The 6192-nt window shown below is 42.7% G+C and overlaps 1 protein-coding gene and 1 long non-coding RNA gene across 10 annotated transcripts in view; one reads left to right on the top strand and one right to left on the bottom strand.

Annotated features, from left to right (window-relative positions):
- Window positions 1–2646, bottom strand: LOC141568446 (uncharacterized). The gene is made up of 2 exons (XR_012491573.2): window positions 2240–2646; window positions 1–1103 (listed from the first exon to the last, which is right to left on the bottom strand). It is a non-coding gene; the product is annotated as an uncharacterized LOC141568446 (long non-coding RNA).
- SNTG1 (syntrophin gamma 1) overlaps window positions 2184–6192 on the top strand; it is an 817517-nt gene continuing 813508 nt past the window's right edge. For all 9 annotated transcript variants that reach the window (XM_074318426.2, XM_074318425.2, XM_019712572.3 and 6 more), the window contains exons 1-2: window positions 2184–2312; window positions 2722–3508. The gene's annotated coding sequence lies outside the window, so the exon portion shown is untranslated. The remainder of the gene's footprint in view (window positions 2313–2721; window positions 3509–6192) is intronic.

Here is a 6192-nt window from a genome sequence, read left to right as displayed (position 1 = left end):
TCCAAGGGTGAAATTTCTTTTAATATTTCTTTAATTCATCTCAGTTTATCTGCTCCCTAGTTTCAATGTACTTCGTTTATAGTCTTTGTAGCATCAGATGTTAGACTGCATCTACTTTCATCATCTTAATTTCCATAACTGGTTACACAACTTGATGAGGAAAAATAAGGAGTGGATTTTGTTTCTTCAAAAAAAGACATCAAACTAGCATGATATTACTGGGAATGGCAGTTCAAATTAATAACTATTTATTTTTTCTCTTAACGGCAGAGAAAAAGAGATAGGGTGGGGGGAAGAAAGATGGACAGGCTCTGCATTTACATTGATCAATGCTCAGCAAGAAAGAATGTGTTCCTTTAGGTCTGAATTATCAAGTGCATATGCTTCAGTTAGCAACAACATTGTACTCTGTGCCTCATTTAAACGTTCTTATTTCGTGCGTTACATTTGTGCGATTATTCTTGCTTCCACATCTTCCGAGAAAATAATTAAAACACTCAATAATTCAGTCAGCTGCAATAAGCATAGAATTAAATCCTGCGGAGAAAATCCTCTTTACTGACAGGGAGAGAGTGGCACCGGAAGTGTAGCCCTCACACAAGGAGGTTTGTTTTCGTCCCCTAACAGAAACCCCGCGCTTTCTGAAAGTTACTTGTTTATGTAGCTACAAGAAGCATGTGTTTGTCTATATTTGTCAAAGGAAAGGGAAACTTTGTTTATCACAATCCTGAGCAATCCATCTCGTTCCCCACGGACCCCACGGATAAAATAAAACACAGCCTTTCCACATTAGCCGCAAGTTAACAAATACCCTTAGCAGGTTTGTGTATCTCAGTGAGGCCAGGTGGCTTCTTCAGACGTAGTTTGAGAGACAGCCTCACACCTTCTAATAGTGCCTGGGTTCAAAAGGCCTGTTAGAGGATGCTGAGGGCGTCTTCCCGAGGCGAACGTAGCCTCCGTGTGCAGCTCCACACAGCGTTCGCCGCCGGAGAGGAGTCGGACACCGCGAGTTCTCTGCAGCGAGAGCCCTGCAGCGCGCAGCGCCGGCTGGCGGCCACCCCAGGGAAACGAGGCATCGATGCGGCAGCGAAATGGCTCCAAGTCTAATGAGAACATGGGCTGTTAGTGTGAGTAAATAATTTGCCTGTTTGATTTTCATTCCCAATTCATCACGTTTCGCCTCAAAGGAACAAGCTGGGTCTTCTTCCTGGCTGCCACCCGCGCCCGGCTCGACCTAGCTCGCCTGGCCTCTGCTCAGCCAGTGGCCGGGAGACAGCGTTCCCTCCAGGAGGCAAGTACAACCCACCGGAATCAGCGGTTCCACACCAGCAGGCGCGCCCCAATCCTTGGTAAAAGCTCGGGAGGAAACAGTACTCCACCCCGTAAGACCGCCCCTCTACAGTCAGAAACCGAGGAGGAGCAATCTGAGAAATTCACAGGGCGCGGAGGCCAGAGACCGCGATCAACCGCTGTACTATTGCGCTGGACAAATTAGTGCTTCCCTTCACCTCCACCCCCGCACCCCTACTCATTCTTTTTCGAATTTACTCACAAGTCTACCAACAATCTCCTGGACTGCACACGTTCGGTGCCTGAAGAGGCGGGCTGTATTATGTCTCCCCTTCTACTACATTTTCCCTCTTTACTACGCAAAGCTTCGAGGATCCCCGTGGACACGATTTTGATCAATTTTTCAAGTCTCAGCGTTGTTTCAACGTTGTGTATATCAAGTCCCCAATCTCACACCGACTGGAGTCTGCATCCGGTGCTGAGTGGTAGGTAGCACAGCTACCGGTGACTGCCTCGGAACCACCCACACAAACCCTTCCTTTTGTTCGATTGCTGAAAGCAGCTGGGGCGGGCAGAAGTAGGGGCCTGTACCGAGCGGGAGCGGAGTTTGTCAGGCCTGGGGAGAGCACAGGCTCCGGACCTGGGAGTCGTCTAGAGGGCAGCATGGGAGACGTGACGGGAAATGGGCTGAAACCCCGGGTACACAGCCCGTTGCGTTGGGAATTGTTCTGTCATTAAAAGGGCGGGGATGGTGGAGCCCTCCTACCGCCTTTGTGCAGTCCTTATACGATCCTTTGTGAAATCAGCTTCTTCTCACCCCATCCCCCCACCCCTCTCCGCAGGAGCCTGAGCCGTGGGTGGCTCGAGAGCGCTGCCCTGGGAATGCAGTGTCCAGAGGCTCCCGGTTTTCCCAGCCGTTTCTCGAGACTCCCCGAACACTGACACTCACACGAACAGCGTCCGGTTGGGTCCTCTTAACTGTTCTGCAACGATTCGGAACCAATTCAGCACCATTTTAAAAGGTAGCAAAGCCAAGATGCCTTTTCTTTCGTTCGTCCTCTGTCTTTGCATTTTTTCACAATAACTTGTCGTTTCTGCTTGGAGGGTCTAAGAAGAATCCATGACCTCTTTACTGTGTCTAATCTAGGAATTTCAAATTGGGCTTCTCAGAATTTAAATGCGGTCCCCATAATTGGTAATCAAGATTTGGAGTCTTCCAAAATAGTCCTTTCCATTTCATGTAATGAGAGACCCAAAGAAGCTCTGGCTTTTCTATGGTACATAATACGTATTCAATATAGCTCTCTCTCTCTCTCTCTCTCTCTCTCTCTCTCTCTCTCTCTCTCTCTCTCTCTCTCCCTCCTCCTCCCCTCGTGCGCATGTGCACGCGCGCGTGTGCCTGCGTTTCTTTTCATTTGGAAACTCGTTCAGAGCCACTGAAAAGTCTGGAGAGGCTTAAATATGATTTCCCACGGATTCCTACTTCCACGTCAAATAATGTCCGGAAACGCTGCCACCAAATAAGTATGAGGATATTATTTTGGAGAAACAATTAACCCCTGCCAAAATATAAGGCGCGAGGAGAAAAGGTGAGACTGGAAGACAAGGAAACCCTTTGCATTCGCTGGTGGAGGAAAGTGCAATTTGGGGACGGGCTGGAGGGGGTTCCGGTACACATACTTCAGCACCGGAGGGGATGGACAGCATCTGCAGACGAGGCTGAAGCCACGGGAACAGAACTGCGCTGCCGCTGCCACTGCTGCTGGCCTTGCTGCCACTGTCGTCGCCACGGGCAGCTGGGCTCCCTGCTCCTCACAGCTAAAAGGCGGTGTCTTCTAATACCCCGTCGTCCTTCCTCCCCTTCCTTGATAAACGAAAAGTAAGCCTCCTTATTCACCTGCTATAACTGCCATACAGGGCTGTGAGGAGTACTCTTGTTCCACAGATTAAACCCTCAGCCGCAACTTCAAGAATAATTTTCTATAGGGGGCTGAGAGAAATGCAAGCAGAAGAGTTCAAAATTCTTAAAGGCTCTGAGAAATCATGGATTCTGAAGTAGGGGTCGAAATGCTTAAAGGCCCACTCATTTTGAAATAAGCAAAATATTCATGGGAGAATTGCAACCGTTTGGGGAATAGCTTTGTGAGAGGAGGTTCCAGAACTACTCAAAACTCCACGTTAGAGAAACTGAAAGACTTCTAATTATTTTACTTGGCAGGTAAGTGATAATACTATTTTTCTTTTTCTTATCTAGAGCTCTAATGACTTTTTTCAAGATTTTAACAGAAAGATTATAAACAGTATTATTTTTCCTTGTCGATTAAGGAGATGAGCAACTTGATTTTTAAATGATCGTTCCTGCATCATTATTTTAGGAAATGTCTTGCCTAAGAAAATAGTTGGATATTTTACTTCTCTGAATTCCCTTATGTGACAAGAATATTAAAAATTACCTATATTGGCTTACATAATTATAATAAACTCTTAGTTGAGTATTTTTCATATTGCTGATCTAACATAATTTTGAAGTTGTGTATGTCTTTTCCCTCCAAACTAATATAACCTGGCATTTTGTAAGAGGTTTATTTTTTTGTCTTATGTATACAGTTTAAAGTAATCTTGTCTGTGTTATATAGTTTGTAAGACTCTAAAAGTCACAAGTAGACACGGTTTAACCACACCTTCTGTTGTACTTTATATAATTTGCCAAACAATGAACAGGAACAAATATGTGCACATACACACCTGATCTCTCTCTCCACCTGAAACTCCAAGTATGCCTACACCTATAGAATCTTAACTAAAATACACACATTTTTATTTAGCATCGTCTTTCCAGCCTTTTAAAGCTAAAGACTGCTTGCTCAAACCACATCTGCCAGAAGGCAGAAAATGAAAAGCTTTCGTGTGCCTTTGTAGGAGAGCTGGGTTTTGATAGCATTCTGCCTTCTTAGATGCACAAAATACATTTGTCACTGAAATCCAAAAAGTGGTAGGCGAAAATAGGTTCTTGACAAATCATAAGCTTTAAAGTGTTCATTAAATCTGTTTTCTGTTGATTCTTATTTCTGGAGTCTTCCCCTGGAGCTTAAAACTACAGTCTTTCATAGTGACCTTGACAAGCATTCTACTTTCATAAAAAGGTTTCATTGGGTAAAGGCAGTTATACAAATTTATAGCCCGTGTCTGACATTTCACTAAGAGCTTGATCAATTCCAATAAGCACATTCAATTCAATGGAGTGTTGACTTGCAAGGATGGACTTTTACAGCCATGTAAATACATCTGATACTATATGTATAACCAACACTGTGGAAAGAATTTGCCCCTTTGAAAAATTACAGTTCAATTTCAACACAAAAAAACCTCTGAGGCAGTTAAGATGGTATTTGTTGGTGGGCTGATGGGCCCTTGTTTTGTAATGGCTGAGAGTAGCAATTACACTGTAAGAAAAAAAATCATTTTTGTCTGTCACTTACCACTTACCATGAACCTACTTGCATAGCAGAAAGGGAACAGAGGCATTTATGTCATTGAGCTGCTGGGGGCTGTATTGCCCTATATAGGTCAGAAAGATAATCTGAGGAAGAGAAAATGTACCATTGATTTACATTCCTTCCTAGGAGAACTACGATGTGCTTCTAACTCAACCTGATTTTTTTCCCCCTCTAATCTGAGAGATGTGAACGGTAAATTACCACATGGGATAATTAATGATGTTTTAGGAGACTTACAGTATATTGTTACACTGATATATGGGTTGTCAATTAATTAACATAGACAGACTCTGTGGCTGGCATCTCGCAAAATGAAAGCAGATAATGTATTCCAGGAAGCATACCTGTGGGTACGTGGCTACAGTTACCTTCTTAGTGGTAGGGAGGGCAGGATTTCTTTATGTGTGGCTGAAACTGCACAAAGTTAAAGTTACCCTTGCCTAATCCCTTTGGCGAGTTAGTAATAGAAATAAATAACTCTAATTCACCCTTCCAAGCTCAGGCAAGATACATGGAAGCTCATGTCAATACTTATCTTTGGGGAAATGTCCTCATACTGAGATGGAGTTTTGTAAAGTAATCCCCATTACCTGCCTCCTGCCAGAAAAAAAAAAAAAAAAAGGGAGTGGATGAGTTAACAGAACAAAGTCTTTTTTGCACAGAATCACCTGTCTGTAAAGCTTTATTCCAGAATATCCATATCCTATTAAAGCAAGCTGTTCGTTTTCATAATTATTTTGGTCCCTTAAGGAAAACAGTTGCTTGAGGTTTGCAGAGTACCAGACATAATGCTTCAACATACCCTCTTCCATGAGGGTGGTGATGGTACTGGTGATGGGGAAATCATTTTGTTGGTAGGGTAAAGTGTGGTTGACTGTTGCTTATAGTTTAGACTGAAAGGAGAAAAGTGAAATAGGATTGCATAAGTAGGAAAATATAAAGTGTATATAGGACCAGAGGATAACTAGAAATGAGCCTTAGAATCTGTTCAGTTGCTTTTCTTCTTTTACCAAAAAATACTGTGTGGAGAGTGGAACAGGAAGTTATGGCCTGCATCTTTAAATTATAAAATATTATAAAAATACTTCTTGTTTAACTTGTTGTGTAGACAATCTAAACATTAACTGGATATTCCAATATAATTATTGATACTATCAGATCATAGTGGATTTGAATGTTAAGAGTTTGCCTTTAGAATTGTTTCTTTGGTTTGAACCAAGTTATATACTTATTTATTTAAAAGTATAAAATATGAGATGATTATTATTGGAATTTAAGAAGGCCCTCAGTAATTAACTTTTTGTGTGTGTGCGTCATTCAAAAGATGTATATTCTAGGCAACCAACCTGCTTATTCATCTAATTGTAACAAGCAAGGCAAAACCCACTAGTGAAAAGCATGTTGT

Source organism: Rhinolophus sinicus, chromosome 7 (genome assembly GCF_057876585.1).
Source record: "Rhinolophus sinicus isolate RSI-liver-muscle chromosome 7, RSI-T2T, whole genome shotgun sequence".
Classification (NCBI taxonomy): Eukaryota; Metazoa; Chordata; class Mammalia; order Chiroptera; family Rhinolophidae; genus Rhinolophus; species Rhinolophus sinicus.
This window is presented reverse-complemented; position numbering and strand designations above follow the sequence as displayed.